Genomic DNA, 21344 nt, shown 5'->3' with positions numbered 1-21344 from the left:
GACTAGGCGGTCGCGTGTGAGTGACTCATCGCAGCGCGGAAGGGTGTGGCTGAGAGTCGCTGGGCCGGTGACGGGGCCAGGCAAGGTGGGAGGGGGAGTTCCTGTGACCCGGGGCTGGGGAACAGGCTTTGGGCAGCCCCTGCAAAGGTGAGGCCGCGGGGCTCCCCGGCAGAGCTGGGTAGCGGCGGCTGGGGAGGCCGCGGGGGGTCCCCGCACAGTTGGGGCTGTGGTGGGGGAGAGGCTCCTGGGCGCCCCGGCAGAGATGGGGCAGTAGGGGGGCGGGGTGATGGGGGCAGACTCGGTGCCAGCTCATGCTGAGGCCCCTAGGCCTCAGCTGAGCACTAACAAAGGCAGAGCTGGCGACCTCTGTGTTAGTGTTGCTAAAATAGGTATTAGATTTATACAAATGTTTAATCTTTAACCTCTGTGAAATGCCCGTAAATTGCTGTAAGCGTTAATCTCACTTATAATATCAGTAGCCTGTGTTATAAAGTAGCATTTAAGTGTTTGCTCTGTAACTGTAAAAGTGTTTGTTCTGCAACTGTAAACCACCAGTCAGGAGAAAAGCATTACCGAATGTGAAATACCAGACAAACTATTATAGACCATTGGAGGACAAAAGACTTGGTTGATTACTCCCCACACACCTGTGAAGAGGAGACATGCATGTAGACTGCCCCCACAGCTCAAACTCGTGGAACAAGGAAATAAAAATCCCTGATAAAAAAAAAAAAACTATCTTTATGCTACTTGGATCTGAAGGAAAATGATTACTAAGCAAAAGCAAGAGATTCTCTGTGATTTGTCTGGGTATCCGTAAAAGACAGATAGAGCTTTCTTATTGCAGAAGTTTCTACCATCTCTTGGAATCTGAGACTGTAACTCATTTGTGTGCATATGTTTACTTGCTTTAACCTTGTAAATAACTCTCACTTCTTTTTCTTAGTTAATAGATCTGTAGTTAGTTTATTATAGGATTGGCTACAAGCACTGTTTTTGGTGTAAGATTTTAAGTGCAATTGACCTGGGGTAAGTGACTGGTCCTTTGGGACTGGGGGTAATCTGAATATTGTTAAGTTTCAGAGTAGCAGCCGTGTTAGTCTGTATCCGCAAAAAGAACAGGAGTACTTGTGGCACCTTAGAGACTAACAAATTTATTAGAGAGTAAGCTTTTGTGGGCTACAGCCCACTTCATCAAATGCATAGAATGGAATTTATAATAAGGGGTGTGTGTGTGTATACACACACACACACACACACCACACATACACAGATAAGTTGGAAGTTACTGCATATTGTTGTGATTTTTGGTGTAAAGGATCATCTATCACAGGCAAGCTTGCCTAGGTGGCAAGATAGACTGGAGTACTCAAGGGGACTGTCTGTGAGTCCATGATTAGGCTATTAAAATGTCTGAAGAGTTTACACATAAGAACAGGTCGTGGCGGGGGGGGTGGGGAGTAGCGCTATATGTGAAAGAAAATGTAAAATCAAATGAAATAAAAATCTTAAATGAATCCACATGTTCCATAGAATACCTTTGCTCTAATAAGAATATAATAGTAGGGCTCTATTATTGACCACCTGACTAGGACAGCGATAATGACAGTGAAATGCTAAGGGAGATTAGAGAGGCTATCAAAAAATAAAGAACTCAGTAATAGTGGGGGATATCAATTATCCCCATATTGAGTGGGCACATGTCACCTCAGGACGAAATACAGAGACAAAATTTCTTGATACTTTAAATGACTGCTTCTTGGAGCAGCTGGTACAGGAACCCACAAGGGGAGAGGCAACTCCCGATTTAGTACTGAGTGGAGTGCAGGATCTGGTCCAAGAGGTAACTATAACAGGACCACTTGGAAATAGTGACCATAATATAATAACATTTAACATTCCTGTGGTGGGACGAACACCTCACCAGCCCAACACTGTGGCATGTAATATCAGAAAGGGGAACTATGCAAAAATGAGGAGGGTAGTTAAACAGAAATTAAAAGGTACTGTGACTAGAGTGAAATCCCTGCAAGCTGCATGGACGCTTTTCAAAGACACCATAATAGAGGCTCAACTTAAATGTATACCCCAAATTTAAAAACACAGTAAAAGAACTAAAAAAGAGCCACTGTGGCTTAACAACCATGTAAAAGAAGAAGTGAGAGATAAAAAGGCATCTTTTAAAAAGTGGAAGTCAAATCCTAGTGAGGTAAATAGAAAGGAGGATAAACACTGCCAAATTAAGTTAAAAATGTAATAAGAAAAGCCAAAAAGGAGTTTGAAGAACAGCTAACCAAACACTCAAAAGGTAATAACAAAATGTTTTTTAAGTACATCAGAAGCTGGAAGCCTGCTAAACAACCAGTGGGGCCCTTGGATGATCAAGATACAAAAGGAGCACTTAAAGACGATAAAGTCATTGCAGAGAAACTAAATGAATTCTTTGCTTCAGTCTCCACAGCTGAGGATGTTAGGGAGATTCCCCAACCTGAGCCGTCTTTTGTAGGTGACAGATCTGAGGAATTGTCATAGATTGAAGTGTCACTAGAGGAGGTTTTGGAATTAATTGAGAAACTTAACAGTAACAAGTCACCGGGACCAGATGGCATTCACCCAAGAGTTCTGAAAGAACTCAAATGTGAAATTGCGGAACTATTAACTATGGTTTGTAACCTGTCCTTTAAATCAGCTTCTGTCCCCAGTGACTGGAAGATAGTTAATGTAACGCCAATATTTAAAAAGGGCTCTAGAAGTGATCCCCAGCAATTACAGACCGGTAAGTCTAACGTCAGTAGCAGGCAAATTAGTTAAAACAATAGTAAAGAATAAAACTGTCAGACACATAGAAGAACATAAATTGTTGGGCAAAAGTCATCATGGTTTCTGTAAAGGGAAATCATGTCTTACTAATCTATTAGAGTTCTTTGAAGGGGTCAACAAACGTGGACAAGTGGGATCCAGTGGACATAGTGTACTTAAGGTTTCTAGAAAGCCTTTGACAAGGTCCCTCACCAAAGGCTCTTACATAAATTAAGTTATCATGGGATAAGAGGGAAGATCCTTACATGGATTGAGACCTGGTTAAAAGACAGGGAACAAAAGGTAGGAATAAATAGTAAATTTTCAGAATGGAGAAGCGTAATTAGTGGTGTTCCCCAAGGGTCAGTCCTAGGATCAATCCTATTCAACTTATTCATAAATGATCTGGAGAAAGGGATAAACAGTGAGGTGGCAAAGTTTGCAGATGATACTCAACTGCTTAAGATAGTTCAGACCAAAGCAGACTGTGAAGAACTTCAAAAAGATCTCACAAAACTAAGTGACTGGGCAACAAAATGGCAACTGAAATTTAATGTGGATAAATGTAAAGTAATGCGCATTGGAAAAAATATCCCCAACTATACTTACAATATGATGGGGGCTAATTTAGCTACAACTAATCAGGAAAAAGATCTTGGAGTCATCGTGGATCGTTCTCTGAAGACGTCCATGCAGTGTGCGGTGGCAGTCAAAAAAGCAAACAGGATGTTAGGAATCATTAAAAAAAGGGATAAAGAATAAGATGGAGAATATCTTATTGCCCTTATATAAATCCATGATACGTCCACATCTTAAATACTGTGTACAGATGTGGTCTTCTCATCCCAAAAAAGATATACTGGCATTAGAAAAAGTTCAGAAAAGGACAACTAAAATGATTAGGGGTTTGGAACGGGTCCCATATGAGGAGAGATTAAAGAGGCTAGGACTTTTCAGCTTGGAAAAGAGGAGACTAAGGGGAGATATGATAGACGTATATAAAATCATGAGTGGTGTGGAGAAAATGAATAAGGGAAAGTTATTTACTTGTTCCCATAATATAAGAACTAGGGGCCACTGTTAGGATATAGATATTCAGGCCTGTCTGTAAAGGCCTGTACTCTAAGAATTTAGGTGTATTCTTATCACTTAGCTAATTATAGAGGTATAAAAGAATCAAAATCACTGTCTGCTGGTGTAAGGGCCTTCTCTTACTGTGACAGTCTGAGGCTAAGGCCTCTCGCTAAGCAGCAGAGACAGCCATAAGCTGGGAAGCAAATGGTCACATCCTCACTAGTCACATTGAAATAAAGTGCTATTGGGCTGTTAGGAATACAATCCTGTCCTGATAATGCCTATCACCTACAGAGAAAATGTAAAAGGAAACTTAGTTTGATAGCTTCCTGTCTGGCAAGAACTCACTTATCAGTAGCTGGGATGTGAAATCCTCATTTCCTATTGTTTGTGTGTATAACCTCTGTCTGGTTCTGTGATTGTTTCTGTCTGCTGTATAATTAACTTTGCTGGGTGTAAACTAATTAAGGTGGTGGGATATAATTGGTTAAATAATCATATTACAATATGTTAGGATTGGTTAGTTAAATTTCAGTAAAATGATTGCTTAAGGTATAGCTAAGCAGAACTCAAGTTTTACTATATAGTCAGCAGTCAATCAGGAAGGGGGGGAATGGGAATCATGTTTTGCTAAGGGGGGAAATGGGAACAGGGACACGGGTAAGGTTCTGTGGTGTCAGAGCTGGGAAGGGGGATACTAAGGAAGGAAACGGGAATCATGCTTGCTGGAAGTTCACCCCAATAAACATTGAATTGTTTGCACCTTTCGGGTATTGTTGCTCTCTGTTCATGCGAGAAGGACCAGGGAAATAAGCGGGTGAAGGAATAAGCCCCATAACAGCCACCAAATGAAATGAATGGGCACCAGGTTTAAAACAAATAAAAGGAAGTTCTTCACACAGCGCACAGTCAACCTGTGGAACTCCTTGCCTGAGAAGGTTGTGAAGGCTAGGACTATAACAGGGTTTAAAAGAGAACTGGATAAATTCATGGAGGTTAAGTCCATTAATGGCTATTAGGCAGGATGGGTAAGGAATGGTGTCCCTAGCCTCTGTTTGTCAGAGGGTGGAGATGGATGGCAGGAGAGCGATCACTTGATCATTACCTGTTAGATTCACTCCCTCCGGGGCACCTGGCATTGGCCACTGTCAGTAGACAGGATACTGGGCTGGATGGACCTTTGGTCTGACCCAGTATGGCCATTCTTAGGTTCTTATGTACACTTGATGCTTGGTTGGTGAAATCCAAGTATAGTACTCACAAATAGTTTGGAGTTTGTGCCCTGCTTCTTACCAGTCTGCCCTGAGGTTGGTACTCACGCTACTGAGTCACTCCAAAAAGCATGCATATGCCACAGTTCAGTTGGGTTTATAGATCATAACCCAGCACGGTTAAAGTTGAGACTTGATACTGAGAGTTTGAAAGGTTAAAGAATAGACACAGTGAGTGAACCACAGTCATACGATGGTCTTGACAGAAAAGACTTGAGCCATTATGTAAAGAGAGGGGAATCTCCTGTAAAAAGAAAACTCCAGTTCAGGAGCTGAGCGCTTTGCTCATAAGTTTTGACCAGCTGTCCAAGGACCCTCCCTGCCCTAGGCACCGCAGAGGGGAACACTGCACTGGAAATGGCCTGATTGCAGGACCTGGCAGCCCAGGAAGAACACAAGCATCAGAGCTGCAGCTCAGGGGACAGAGGCAGCCCTGGCTGCAGTCAAGACCTAGGAGGAGGAGAGATCCCACCAAAGACATATGGAACAACTAACGGTCGAAGCCAGTGAGAAAGCGAAGGAGGGGGCACACAAGAAGCAAACAGAAGTTCAAACATTGCAGTACAGAGTACTGGAGCAGCAAAAGGAGCTTCCCCAGCCAGCAAGTGTACCCCTCTACAACACAAGGGAGTGGGAGAACATCTGCTTAATTTCTAAAGAAACTGACTGTATGGAAGAGTACCTGTCCACCTTTTAGAGACTATGTGGGATACACGATATCCCAGAGGATACGCCGGTGCCTATCCTCCTAATCAGATTAACTGGGAAAGACAATCAAGTTTTTAATGACATCGAAGAGGTGATGCTAAAATGTATAAGAAATTTTAAAGAAAATGGACAGAAAAAATGTAAGATTACTCCTGAGACCTGTCAGTTGAAGTATAGAAGTCTCAAAACGTTTGACAATATCACTCATGTTGAATATGTACCTAAAATGTGTCATTTTTGAGAAAATGGATAATGGGGCAGCGGCTGAGAATGATTATGAAAAACTGATCTGAGGGCCCAGGAGTAATTGTTATGGGTAGTTACAAATGAGGTAAAGCCATCTATAACAAAACCAAATCTTCCACAGTTTTATAGGCTGTAGAAATTGCTGATGGATATGAATCAAGGGCTCATGGGGGGAATTCCAGGGGAAGGGAAAGAGGGGTTTGCAAGTAAACCTAACCCCAAGGGAGCACAGGTTTTAAAGCCCCCTACCAAAAGTGAAGGCAAGTAGTCTGCCATCACTGTGGGACTCCTAGGCACATAAAATCAATTTGTCCAAAACTTGAGGTAATCCCAAGACCCACACCCCATCCTGCCATAGCGAGTGGCACTACCATTGTCCCAGAGGCAGTGGACGAGCAGGTTTTTGAACCAAAGAACTATATCAGGACGAGTCCTGGGAGGGTAGTAAAGAAGTTGTTAAGAATGCTAAGGTATAGATATAGCATCCCAAGTCACTTTGGTTAAGGAAAGTTTGGTAAGGGAGGAAGACTGTCTCCCTGGTAAGAGTTTAAATAGATTGGCTTAATTCCCTCTATCTGTACTTCTGGCTAAGGTCCACCTTGAGCGTGAGGATTTTAAGGGAGATATTGTTATAGGTATTAGGACGTACTGTTGATATTTTAATAGATAATGATATTTTATCCATGTCTAAGCAGGTTAATGTCATAACTTGCAGCCAGAAAGAGTGTGGCCCTATCTCCCCTCCCAGAATACTTGGGGGGAGGGAGGATTCCTTTCTGACCTCTGCTGGTGGCCAGCCGAAACCTGAAGTAGGTGCGTTAGGAACATAAGACAAACTGGAAATAAGCTGCAGGGCTGTTGAGCCCTGATCCCTACCATCACAAGCAGCCCCATCACACAGTTGTACTCATAAATTTCTCTCTCTCTTAACTAATCAAGTTGTTTGCCCCCACAATTCCTACGGGGAGGCTGTTCCAGAACCTCATTCCTGTGATGGTTAGAAACCTTCTAATTTACAGCCTGAATTTGTTTGTGACCAGTTTATTTCAATTTATTCTTGTGCCAGCATTGTCCTTTAGCTTAAATAGCTCTTCCCCCTCCTTCGTATTTATCTCCTAATACAGCGGTTCTCAAACTTTTTTTCTCGTGGACCACTTGAAAATTGCTGAAGGTTTCAGCGGACCACTTAATGATCTTTCCAAATATTGTTTGTACCATTAGCTAACTATTGTAAAGCACTTTGGATAAAAGCGCTGTATAAAAAACCCTTAATAATTAACTTTTTTTGTTCTACAAATAAAAGCACACAACTGTTATTTTAATATCAGTAGTCTTAACTTCCTAATGTGATGGATGTGCCCTCTCTCCCCCGCTGCGGCAGCCCCCGAGCTGGGGCTGGGAAGGGGGGGGGTCTCTCCCCCTTGCCGCAGCAGCCCCTGATCTGGGGCTGAGAAGGAGCGGGGGGGTCTCTCCCCCGCCACAGAGTTGAGGCTGGGAAGGGGGGCCATCTCTCCCCGCAGCCCTGGAGCTGGGGAAAGTTGCCTCTTTCTCTGACTGCCGCAGCCCTGCACATCCCAAATTCCCTCCACCTCCTTTTCGTACCCCATTACCCCCTCCCACCTACTCCTTATTCCCCCCTAAGGCCACCACCTCACCTTACATGTGCGTCTTCTCCAGGGTCCAGGAACCTAATTAGCGGAGCCATGCCTGCATGGCTCCACTAATTAGGTGGGTGGCCCTTCACTATGTTGTGTGCGGCCACCCAGGCGCACACCTTAGAGGGAACTATCCGCAGACCACCTGAATGGAGCTTGCGGACCGCTGGTGGTCCGCGGACCGCAGTTTGAGAACTTCTGTCCTAACGTATTTGTAGAAAGCAATAATATTCCCTCAGCTTTCTTTTTGCTAGACTAAACAAACCAAGCTCTTCAAGTATCTTCTTATGAAATAGGTCCTCCATTCCCCTGATCACTGTAGGGACTCTTCTCTGCACCTGGTCCAGTTTAAATTCATCTTTCTTAAACATGGTTGAGCAGAATTGTACACAGTATTCCAAGCGAGGTCTTACCCATGCCTTGTACAATGGCATTAATATTTCTCTATCCCTAATGAAAATGCCTTGCCTGATGCATCCTAGAATCACATTTGCTTTTTTCACAACTGCATCACATTGGTGGCTCATAGCCATCCTATGATTGACCCGCTCACCCAGGTCTCGCTGACACCCCAGTTTGTATCAAAAATTCTTCTTAAACCCTAAACGCACAACTTCACACTTTGGACTATTGAATTTCATCCCATTTCTGTCATTCCAGTCATCAAGGTCATCCAGATCTTCTGGTGTAATATTTTGATTCTTCTCTGTATTGATGGTGTATACTTTATCTCATCAGCAAATTTCATTAGCACATTCTACTTTTTGTGCCAGGGTCATTAATAAAAATATTGAATAAGACTTCCCAAGACTGATCCTTGAGGAACTCCGCAGGTAACCTGCCTCCAGACCAATAATTCACCTTTCAGCACTGCACAACCCATTGCCTTCTCCACTTTAACCAATTCCTTATCCACCTTACAATGCTTGTACTGATCCCCATCTTCCCTAATTTAACTAGTAGTTTCCCATTTAGTACCATAGGTGATCAGAGCTCTTCTCAAATTCCATCAGTGAAAAGAAAGCCATTTTCTCCAGATTTGCAAACTATGCTCTGTGGGAATAATGATGATGTCCAAAATCAGGAAACAAAATGCACTGGTTCAGAAACGCTCTCACTCTACCAAATTTAAAATCGGGCCCAGGATGAAGGCTGATGTATTCTGTCTGTAAAGTCTACAAAGCTTGACAGCATCATTATAACCTTTCTTAAAACAGTTATCTGAATGTGTAATTTGTAATGATCAAACCATTGCTCTGTCTTTGATACGTGCAAAATAAATATCAGTGTTTCTGAATTAGGGTTGTTTGAAATTGTTTTATTGAAAAATCTTCCCTTTGGAAAACATGGTTTTGTCAAAACTGATATGGACTGTTGGGAAAATTGAAACCAAAACAGATCTAATGGACATTATTATAATATCATTTTAGTGTCAAATAAAATTTTCTCTTAACTGTCAACAAACTTTGATTCAACAGAAAATGTTGATTTTTTTTGTTGTTTTTACATTTCTGAATATAATTTTTTTGGAACTTTGAAATTATTTGAGATGTAGATGTTTCATCTCAATTTTAGACAAGACAAAATGTTGGAAGTATTGGAATTTCCCACAGGTTGGATATTCTATTTCCCAATCAATTCTATTCTGAACTGAAAATTTTTTGGCTTTATTGAAGTGTAAACAGAAAACCAACAAGCAGATAAAGTCCTTCAGGTCAAAGTCAGTGAAGCGTTTACATAGTGTAGACAGTATCTCAATACTCACGGGCTGCTTCCACTCCCATATGGAATTACATAACATCCCAGTGGCAACCACAGCGGATTCACGGCTGGAGTAAATCAACATAGTTCTGTTGACTACATCCTTTATGTAATTTTTCCTGACTTTAGTGGACAAGTGAATAAGTGAAAAAGCCAGTCACACCCTTTGCCCTTTACTTCATCTCCCCTTCCCACTTTTTATATCAGCTGAAAACAAGGCGAGCCAGTACCATGTGCACTATAGGCAAGTGCCCTGAGGACCATCAGCGCTTCATGGATCACAGATAATTTTTGAAGTCCCCACAAGGATTGGGCCAGCTTTAACATTTTGGGGCATTCTTGCAAAATGCTTTTCCACATCTGTAACTTAAATACATGATTATTATTTTACACAGACACCACTGTCTCCAGCTATCCACCACTTATGTCAATGAGTTTGTGTGGGAACTCGGGTGGTTCAGTCATCTGCTTAGCTGTCTCAGAGACAGTACACTCAAAGCCACTTTCTCTGTATTCTGTAGCACTGATGGAGACTAACATTTCAGCTGAAACATTCTCCAAACTTTTGCTGACAGTTCCTTTCACCATCTACATCTTACCAAACTTTGGTGCACACACTGAAATTCTCTTCACCTGCATATGGTCTTCCCCTGGGTGCACAGATTGCTACGGTTACAAAGTCTACCTTAGCCTGCTTCCAGCCCATGTCCACTCTGCCCTGTAGGTCAGCCTGTGCAGGCAGAGACCCCTTCCGCACCTTGCAGGGGATCTAGAGGCTTTCCGTGAAGTCACTCTCCCCCAGGGGTGAAGTCATGCAAATATGCCTTTCACAGGTCCTCCAGACCTTGGTGGACTGCAGGACACAATGCACTGCTGAGACAATGATATATCTATGCGGTTTCAGCTTCTGTTGGATGCACTACTACCCTCATCCCTGAGCAATGCATCATAAAACGTGTTCTGCTAATAGTGAACTGCCTTCATAACATCACTCTCTTGGTGAGGAAAAACAAAGTTTGCAAAGCTTCTGTGAAATGTCAAAAGGAAGATTGAGCAATTTTTGAAGATTGGACTTCAAATTGGACAATCAGGTTACGCTATGAAAGACACGTGACATATTAAAACTCTGGAACTCTCTTACGGGAGCCTGTGGTCAAGTTTTCCTTCCTTCCATATTACTCCCGTTCCCAGCATTCCTTACTGCTGTGTCATTCACAGGTCCATATCCCAGACAGTCTTTGAGGCATGGTATATTCTTGGAGAGTTCCACAGATCTCAAGATGCTGGGCATCTGCTGTAGATGGATAATATTAGGTGTAGAGCCCAGGATTATTGGATTAGTGATGAGTGTTCGTGTGATTTTCCCAGCAACCAAAAAAAAAAAAAAAAAAATTGGCTATTACCTGAGGAAGAGCATCCTGAATACAAACATCTCTCTCTATTCAGGGTGAAATTCACCCACTGCAGAATGTCGGCACATGGGTTAGGCACTACTTCAGTCCTGTTTACGCATCGTGGATTGTGTGATCCCCACACCAGCGACTTGTCTCATTCTCTCTCTCTCTCTCTCTCTCTCTCTCTCTCTGGTATTCATAGGTGTTTAAGACCAGAATGGTCCATTATGACAATTTAATCTGACCACCTATATAACATAAGATATAGAATTTCACCAGTGATTCCTGTATCAACGCAGAACATTATGTGCTATCTCATAAAATTACAGTCAGGTTTAAGGTTCCTTCTGCTGCTTCATGCTGGTAAATTGTGATTGTGCTCTGCGAGGTGCCTATGTAAAAATGCCATCTTCTTAATGAACAGATCTGCTACTTGTATTTAGTTAATCAGATACGTTGATTTTAAAGATGGAAATACTACTCTTTACTCCAGTTAGAAACACTGCAGAGCCAATACAGTTCTGGAGAGGGAGCTGGATTCTGTTTTGGCTTTGCATGCTCAACAGGATGGTTAAATTCCACTTCCATGGCTAAATTATGCTCACAGTTATACTTGTGCAACCTTATTGAAGACAATGGTGATCATGATGTCTGAAAGCGAGGAAAGTACAAAGCTCAGTTAATAATGTGTATTCATTTTTTAAAAGAGGTACACATTAGTATCCTATACAGAAGTGCTTTTCTGTCATTGGTCTTATTAATTTTTGTTTGTTTTACCTCCATCCTCAGTCCTCTGCCGTCACTGTTAAGTCAGCTCACTTTTCATAATAGCAACACTCATTTTAATTTAATTAAATTTAAAGGTTCAATGGATGGAAGCTGAAGTTAGACGAATTCAGATGCAAAATAATGTGCGATTTTTTTAGCACTGAAGGCAATTACCTATTGGAACAACTTACTTAAGGATGTGATGGATTCTCCGTCTCTTAAAAACTTTAGATCAAGACGGGGTGTCTTTCTACAAGAGATGCTGTGACAGACAGACTGACAATATCCTGAATGAACTCTGTTGAATTAAGTTAAGGTTAATTTAATAAGGTTTAATACATTTGGGGTACATTGTATTAGAAATGCAAATGTTTATGTACTAATGTGAGATTGTATGGAACTTCTTTATCAAGGAGACAAGATCAATGCAATCTTTGGAAGGTATGAGAGTTCAGAGGTCTTTTTGGAACTGTGTGGGAAGTGGATTTTCTATGAAGTAATTTGAGGCTCACCTCAAATGCAGATTCTTTCCTCCAAAGCCAACCTAACCAAGATACATCCTGGGGAGAGAAACCCATTGTGTACCAATTACCTGCTTCTGGAAGCTCCACATCAAAGACTCCTGATCTGTATGAAAGGGTGGACAACCCTGCATAGACTAAACTTGTCATGAGTGTGCTTGTTCTGAGCTGAAGCTGTGTGGAACTGGTAACCACAATGACTGTCTAGAGTGGGGGAGGGGGTTCAAGGACTGCTTCTACCAGAAGTCGTGTTAGGGTTGGGGTTAATTCTGGTAAGCTTATTAGCATGTGTGTAGGTACTTGCATTGTTTTTAATATGTTTGCTTTTTACCTTAAGAATAATGTGGGCTTACTTAGAGCTGTGTGATAGTGTAATTGCTACAGTTGTAACTGTTCTCAATCTCCGAAGAGGAAGCAAGCAGGTGTCCTTGGGTAACGGTTCTGTGCTGGGAAATACACTGTGAAGGCAGTGAGCTGTGCAGCCTGGGAATAGCCCAGTCAGAAGGGAGGGAGACTCACCTCTCCAGCCAGAAAAGCAACAGCTGAGGAGCTGGAAGCTGAGAGTGGGTGCCCTTGCTGAACCACTGAGGGGAAATATAGGTGTAGATGTCCTCAACTGACAGATGCTCTAGCTCAGGGATCTCAAAGTCCCGGCCCACAGGCCATCTGCAGCCTGAGAACCTCCCCACCGCGGCCCGCAGAAGAAACACTCATGCAGACATGCTGCCGGCAATGTCTGCTGCAGGCCCTGCTCCCATTGGCTGGGGGAGAGGGACAGAGATACCATCACTAGTCGCCAAGCAGAGTCAGCCATGGAGGCAGCATCACTTTTTTCCCCACAATGAATATAAACAAGTCAAAATACCGAACACAACTATCTGATGCTCACCTCCCTGCAATCCTGAAGGTTTCAACCGCTCAGTCACTGAAGCCAAACATCAACAAACTGACAGAACTGAAGCGTTGCCAGCTGTCTGTCAAAACACTAAAAACTCTCTGCCAGGCAAAGAATTATATAAAGTTGTATGACAGTATTATCTCTAAGAAATACAAAATAAAAAATACAATATAAATGTTTTCTTTTCTGAACACCATCTTCAGTGACATTATTGGCCCGCTGGGAGGATTTGAGGACTGGCACTGGCCCTAAGTTGAGTTTGAGGCCCCTGTTCTAGCTCTACCAGAAATTATGGGCTTGATGCAAGAATTACTGTGTGAAGTTCTCTGGCCTGTGTAATGCAGGAGGTCAGACTAGATGTTTGTACGGGTCCCTTTTTGTCATAAAATCCATATAAGCACTACCATGTTTTCATAAGGGCATTTCTTTTCTTGCACTGACCCTCCCTCCCCAGGGGGCAAAATGCACCCAAAACACTGCTAACCACACAAAGTAAACTGCAGGAGGGGGAGAAAACTCACCCAAACATTGTTCTCCAATCTTCTGATTCCAGGACACAATTCTGACAGGTGCTGTGCACTCTGGCCCTGAGCCTGCAGAGCACTTAAGTACATGCACAAGTGATTTATCAGCATGTAAGTGGCCCCACTCACTTCATAGACTTGAAAGCTAAACACATAGTTTTGTAGTAAGCCAGAAGATGGAGCCCAAGCATAAGCAGCCAAGTCCTAGAGGGCAAGAAGCCAGAGGATTCCATGAGGACCCCTTGGCTATAGCGTGTCTGTGGGGGGGAGGGAAGGGTGCTCTACAGGAGGAAGACAGACTATATTGCTCTGGGAGTAGGTGTGCATGAGCCTGGGGAAAGGACCGTGATAAATGCTGCTAAACCAGAGCTAGTGGTGAGCACTGTGGACTCAGACTCTCAAGCATCTCGGGGGTAGCTTAATGCCCATTAGCCAAAGAGCAATGTATCTTAGCAGGCTGGGAGTCCAGACAGAGCAGCCCCCGGCTGAGTAATGTACCCCACCAGGCTAGCACATCTCAGCTCCATGCAAAGGCCTCAGTGTGGAGAGGGGGCTAGAGGTTTGGGGCACCTCCAGAGGTAGGGGAAGGGATGGTGCTAATGTTTAACTGTTATTGAATTCCCTTCACTCTCCTATCCCCACTTTGGCCCATTGGCCTGTACCCATTCCCTTGCTTAATATTCTTACATATAAGTAATTTCAGAACTCTGTGTTTAAGGGGGTTTTGGTGTGGGGACTTCTAGACCCACTCAAAGAAAGAAGGTCAATGCCCATCCAAAGAGGAAGAGGCAGGCTTGCCATCTTAAGACATTTACCAGCACCTGTGTCCAGCATGGCATTGGGGTGGGTTGACTTCTGTGTCACCAGATATCTTGAGTCATTGTTTTCTGTCATCTGTTTCATGCTTGCCCTCACACTCTTTAATTCTCTGAAGAGTTTTGACATACAAAATGTATATTTAAAATAAAGTTGTATTTAGGTAAATGCCTCCTGCCACTACTCTGGCTGGCCGGTCATTGTGGTTAGTAAAGTAGGAATATTTAGCATAGATACAGAAAGATACTGGACCATATTATGTATTACTCCTTTCCTGTGCATGCCTGCCTACTTTTGGCACCTGCCAGGATCCTACTCAGCTACTGGCACAATTTAGAGGACATCCAGAATTGCTTTCAAGTTGCAACAGTTTTCTGTGAGCTGTGTCAGAGGGTAGGTGGCTTTCTGAAATCTTTTATTAAACACAGCAGCCACTATAATGAAGTTCAGACAACAAAACAAAAATAGACATCCAGAATTGCTTTCAAGTTGCAACAGCTTTCTGTGAGCTGTGTTAGAGGGTAGCTGGCCTTCTGAAATCTTTTATTAAACACAGCAGCCACTATAATGAAGCCCAGACAACAAAACAAAAATAGAAACATACATAAAACAGATAAAAGTCAAAAGCAGAGAGCAAATTGATACAAGAAAATGCAACCTTCTCCTCCTTTCCAACATTCACAACTCCGTTGATAGGAGAGCCCCAACACTGATGACTCACTCCATCTTCCAAACACAGTCTACTTGGTGTCCAAAGTCCAATCAAAGCAGAAGTCAACCATGACTAATTGTCTTGGCTCAGTCCCATAACAGGTGCTCCATCCCTCTGTATAGGGTCCGTTACCTAGCGCTCAAGATACTGCTTTTGGGGTCCTCCCAATCTGACCCAAGCCCAGGTCCTTGATACTGTTAAGGAAAAGTTAGCACATGTGACTCCATTTTGGTTTGGGGCCCACCATTGTTTAAATGCCAGCACATCATACACCAGGAGGAGTAATCCTTAAATACTGAATCCCTGTGAAAATCCTCCTCCTTGTCTCCAGCGTGCCTTGACCCCCAGTATCTGGTTTTTGTCAGTCTCTAACTCCCTGTCTCTTGGCCTTGATGTGAGGCCTCCCATCCTGATAATAAAAGTTACTGATACATGGCTTTAGGACCATGCTGTGTAATTAACATACTGGTATAGCACGAGGAATGCACCAAGCAGGGATAGGTGGTAGATAAGACAAGGGTTTGTTTATTGGCTAAGGTTTCCGATGCACGAGGGCAACATGCTTTGCTAAAAGGTATATAACCTTTGTATAATCTGCATTCAGGGTCCCCTCCTGGCTAGCAGGGGGGCACCACGCTCGAGCGTAATAAACTTAGTGTCTTTTGGGAACTCTGCAGTTGTGGACTTTATTTCTGTGCCTCGCCTAGATTCGAACTGTGCGTGACCTATCACATGTAATTCGTAGCATTGATGTGCGTGTCCTACAAGGTGTAATTCGCAGCACTTGTGTGCGTGTCCTACAAGGTGTAATTCGTAACAGTTTTGGCGACCCCGAAGGGACTCTAGGCTCGCCCCAACAAGCGAGACTACACTCCTCCTCTCGGACAGCTCCAGCCGGCACAGGGTGAGTTCACCTTTGAGAACTCCGAGGAGGGGGGGTGTGTGAACCGTCGCTTAGGCGATAAAGTGGCACATTTTGTGTTCTTTTGGTAGCCCATTATGGGTTCTGGGCAGAGTGTAAGTAAGGGGACCCCTTTGGCTGAAATTCTCAAGAATTGGGGGAATATTTCTGACACCCATGGGTTAGGCAGGAAAAAAGCTGTTATTTTATGTAAGGTTGAGTGGCCAGCACTAACAACTCAAACATCTGTTGAATGGCCACCGGATGGGTCCTTTGCTGTGCTTAGAAGGAGGCTGGAGGACAAAGCTCCAGCCCAGATGAATTATTGGTATGTATGGGACAACTGGGCTTATGCGCATGCAAAAGGACATCCTCTTTCCTCCTCCATCTCAGGGGTCTCCAGCCCCGGTCTGTGCTATGCCTGCTTCTGCCCCTCCTCCGGCTTACCCTTGGCTTTCTGACTTATACCCGTCACCTCCTTGCTTGCCAATTAGCTGTGCTTTCTGTCCAGGTGACAAGCCTCATGTGGGGAGGACTCGGGTAGCCCTTGTAAGTAAAAATATTTTAAAAAAGAGACCAGGAGGGCTGGGGGCTAGTTAAGAAGCCCACCCTCCTTGTTAATTTGGTAGTGAAACAAAGCTGGTGCTCATGGAAGGGACAGTTCAGAGAAAAAACAGGATTGGGCCCAAGCGGGCAGGCAACAGCTAGAGAGATTGGAAAACAGGTTGGAAACTTGAAGGTCATAGTAAAAAGAGAGGAGTAAATAATTACAGGAATGAAAAACGTAAATCCCGGAATAATACTTGGAATGGTAAAATCTAAGTTAATTGGGTGTCGTTTTGGGAAAAAAGCAAGTGATTTAAAAGTAAGTAGTTAACTCTTTAGTTGCTGAAAAGAATTAAGCAGTTAAACTTTGTGAAATACTGGAAAAAAAAGAATTCTTGGTTTCTTTGCAGCCATTTTGGAAAAAAAGGGCCCTTTTCCAAAAAAATGCAGTTATACAGTGCTACTTAATTAATATCTTATTAGGTTCCAAGAGGCTACAATAGGTGGTGTCTTCCTTTTCAGGTCGCTATGTATTTAACAGCAGGAGTTAAAAGTAAAAGGCAATCAAAAGTCTGGTAAAGTTTATTGTGCCCTTTTTAAAGTAAGAATCTTTAACCTGTGAATCCAAAAGCAAGCCGGAAAGCATTTGTTTTAATGTAAGTTACCCAACTAATAAGGTAGAGGCCACTGAAACCTGGGCTGCCTATAAAACAAATACAAGAAAATATGGGTAATTCCTCTGTTTTGTCTGCAATTAACAAAGGTATTTGTATAAAAAGGAAATATTTTAAGCAATGACTGACTGCCCAAAAGGGGTAAATCTGTGGGGTTTTTTTGTCTTTCAAAAAAATCAGAAAAAAAACTAATGCCAGCTGAAAAGCATTTCAACATCTCATGAATTTACTGGCACAATAGGAATTCTGTTCTGTGTTCTATGTTCTGTCTTGTGGTGTTTCTCTTGTGGCCAGAATTGCTGTGTTTAATTTTTCATAAAACAGTTTAATTTAAAACTAAATAAAAAAATAAAATCAAAATGCAGATACTTGTTTTATTCAACTTGGAATACAAAGTGTTTAAATAATATCAAAAAATGTAATATACTAAAGTTTAATACATTTGCTTAAATAAAAAAAAAATTTCATTGGCCAGATCTTTTAATTAAAAAAAATTGTTGTTAAAAGTTTGCACACCAACAGTCTTTGGAAGCAAGGACATCAAAGGTTAACCCACTCCCCATATTATACATGAGATCCTTCTGGCTACCTCACATTTCTAGCCAGAGAGCTGGGAAGGAAAAAAAGCTATTAGACACCAGAAGTTGTACCAAGTGGACTCCTCAAAAGTGGGTGTGCTTGTCCTGGCTTGTTGCTCCAAAGCTCTGTAATAAAGTCATTTTCCTAGAAGGGTATATGTGGCATACATTATAAAATAAGACTAAAGTGCTGTATAATGGGCAATGTACATGTGTTCTTTTTTAAACAAAGGTGTATAAGTAAAAAGTGAAAGTTTCCTTTGCAGGTTAATAAAAGCCAAGAAGGGGAAAAAAAATAAAATGGAGGACGAGCTAATTCAACTCGGTAGCTGGCAGGCTCGGTCCAAAGATAAGACACTGGCCTGCCCAAGGACACTACTCACAGCTAGGATTTGGCTAACAGCCAAGAAAGAGGGGGGCTTAAATGTGCCCAGGCAGCTGTGAGATCTGCAGCACAGCGCCAGACATTAATGAAATGTGTTAGGTCTCTGTATTTACAGGTAAAAGAAGTCCTGCTTCAAGAATCCTGAGCAAACCTGCCATTTGTTAAAACCAGGTGACTGGGTCTACATAAAGGTCCATCAACAAAAGACTACTCTGGCCCCATGCTGAAAAGGCCCTTATTAAGTCCTGCTAACTACCAACACCGCTGTGAAGTGCCAAGGACTGACTGCCTAGACCCATGCTTTTTACTGCAAGACGACCCCTCCACCTTGAGGTGACTTCACTTCGACTACTGATCAGCCTGTCCCTCCTTCTGGGTTTTTTTTTTTCCCTTTCCTCCTTTTGAACAGCAAAAAAAAAAAAAAACACAAGGTGAAGTGCTAGTAACCTCTCCCTTGTCCACTGACAAAGCTAACCTGCATTCAGTATTTGCTAAAGAAACCAAAGCACTACAGGGTGACGTGCTAGTAACCTCTCCCCTGTATAATGCAAAACCATGCCTGTTCCAAAAGAGAAGGAACGCCTGCTCTGCTAAAACCACCAAAATCCAAGGATTCCTGACTGCAAAAGACACTGAGAATTGGCCTTGATGGCAAAGACGGAGCATTGTACATTGGCAGGGAGAAAGTTGCGGAATGTATTCTTGGGAATGTGAAGTAAAGTGGTGGGGTGGGTTTATTCCAGAGGCTGGAACTGTGCTTGTAGGCAAGTATAAATACCAAAAACGCCTTACAGCCACGAACATTACTCCCACCATCTGCCACCACTCCTTTGCAGGTAAAGGTTCCTGGATCCATCATAGCTACGTCAAGTTGGCGCTGGGACCCCCACCTGACCCTGACAAGCCAGCAGACGAGCCACTTCACGAATGAACACTACAACCAACCCATGGACTGAGCTTTCCAGCTACTGGGACCTTCATAGCCCACCAGGACTTTTTGTGTTCCTGTTTATTGGACTTACATTGGGGGTAGTGTTTTTTGTATAGTACAGAGGAGGATGTCGACATTGGTATGGTTTGCCTGGGGGGGGGGGTTCTCTCCCTATTCCCAAGTCCAGTACAAGGATGGGAGGGCAATAGCTTCTTGAATTTAACCCGTGCTATCAAACAGGGTGTAAATCGAACGCAGTGTTGGATTTGTATTCGTACCCCCACATATTTAGGTCAGGGCGTCCCGTTGGTAGGGGTACCTATCCCCCTTAATCGAACACTCCAAGCTAAGCTATGGGCAAACACTACATTTAACTGGAATGTTACAGTCCAAATATGGTCTATTAATATGGTGGCCCAGAGTAATTATGCTTTGTGTGGGTCACAACGTAAGGGCATAGAAAATACAGTTTTTGTAGGGAATTTTGTAGGGTGCAAGAACACCACCCAAATCAGCTCTGGTGCGGGAGGCCCCTCTACCTGCTCCAGAACCCTGTGGCCAGTCCCCAAGGGGTCTGGCTGGTATTGGTTATGCAATCACACAGCCTATAAGGTTCTTCCAGCAGGATGGTGTGGTACATGTACCTTAGGGGCTATAGTACCCGCCGTGACAGTACACCAGAACCTGACCCAGTGAGAGATCCGCAATCTAGTATGGAGGGACCGACGAAGTATTCCTTTAAACCCCCTTTCTTATCGGCCCAAAGGCTTTCACTCCTTTGTGCATTGGTTTCTGCCATGGTTGGGAGTAAGCGAGCTGGAAAAAGCTCTAGTTAACATTTCAGCGGCTTTGGAATTAATGGCAAATGCTACTGCAGATGCTCTATCTGCCCTTCAAATTGAAGTCACTCAGCTATCCCAAACTACATTGCAAAACCACCTAGCCCTGGATTATCTCCTTGCAAATCAAGGCGGGGTTTGTGCTCTGGTCAACTCAAGCTGTTGTGTTTTTGTAAATCAGCACCATAGGGTGGAAACTGACATCCACATCCTCAAGCAACAGGCAGCCCTATTACACCACATCAGCCTCGACACTACCAGCGCTGGATTCCAGGAGGTCTGGGACTGGCTCACCTCATGGCTACCGGATGTGGGGACTTGGGGACGGCGTATTTTGTATTTACTTTTTTTGACTGTTATTGTTTTTGCGTTATTTTTTGAACGCCTACAATGCTGCAGTACGTGCTGTCGGCAGTTGCTAACCCTGCAGCACGGTTACTCAGCCCCGATATAGCTTACTGACGTACAAAAAAAAGGGAGGACTGTTAAGGAAAAGTTAGCACATGTGACTCCATTTTGGTTTGGGGCCCACTATTGTTTAAATGCCAGCACATCATACACCAGGAGGAGTAATCCTTAAATACTGAATCCCTGTGAAAATCCTCCTCCTTGTCTCCAGCGTGCCTTGACCCCCAGTATCTGGTTTTTGTCAGTCTCTAACTCCCTGTCTCTTGGCCTTGATGTGAGGCCTCCCATCCTGATAATAAAAGTTACTGATACATGGCTTTAGGACCATGCTGTGTAATTAACATACTGGTATAGCACGAGGAATGCACCAAGCAAGGATAGGTGGTAGATAAGACAAGGGTTTGTTTATTGGCCAAGGTTTCCGATGCACAAGGGCAACATGCTTTGCTAAAAGGTATATAACCTTTGTATAATCTGCATTCAGGGTCCCCTCCTGGCTAGCAGGGGGGCACCACGCTCGAGCGTAATAAACTTAGTGTCTTTTGGGAACTCTGCAGTTGACGACTTTATTTCTGTGCCTCAGCCTAGATTCGAACTGTGCGTGACCTATCAGGTGTAATTCGCAGCACTACACAGAAAGGAATCCCTCCACTGAAAACAAAAGACAGGAAAACAATCATAGCCAACAGCAATAGCAAAATCCTCAGTCATTACACAATACTGGTACCACATGCTCCTGACATACTGGTCTCTATGATATCTAGGGTAAGTACAATGAACCATACTCTCGGTCCAGCATATTCCCCCTACCCAACACAATCTCTTTCCAATTCCCACCATATCATGAACAAAAACATTCACCAACATCCTCTTACTCCTTCTCTCATTTCCCCAAGCATGCTGCGAAAGGTGTCTTGACCTATAGTCTGGGCTCC

At 43.2% G+C, this 21344-nt stretch overlaps 1 long non-coding RNA gene across 2 annotated transcripts; it reads left to right on the top strand.

The window, feature by feature from the left end:
* Positions 1-7: 7 nt before the first annotated feature.
* LOC125622075 (uncharacterized) lies at positions 8-20958 on the top strand. 2 transcript variants are annotated; one of them, XR_012664731.1, is made up of 2 exons: positions 8-147; positions 18113-20958. It is a non-coding gene; the product is annotated as an uncharacterized LOC125622075 (long non-coding RNA). The 2 variants fall into 2 exon arrangements; XR_012664730.1 differs by lacking the exon at positions 8-147 and adding an exon at positions 9280-16051.
* The last annotated feature ends 386 nt before the right edge of the window (positions 20959-21344 follow it).

The sequence above is a fragment of the Caretta caretta genome, chromosome 13 (assembly GCF_965140235.1).
Source record: "Caretta caretta isolate rCarCar2 chromosome 13, rCarCar1.hap1, whole genome shotgun sequence".
NCBI lineage: Eukaryota > Metazoa > Chordata > Testudines > Cheloniidae > Caretta > Caretta caretta.
The sequence above is the reverse complement of the archived record's forward strand: the minus strand, read 5'-3'. Positions and strand labels throughout refer to the sequence as shown.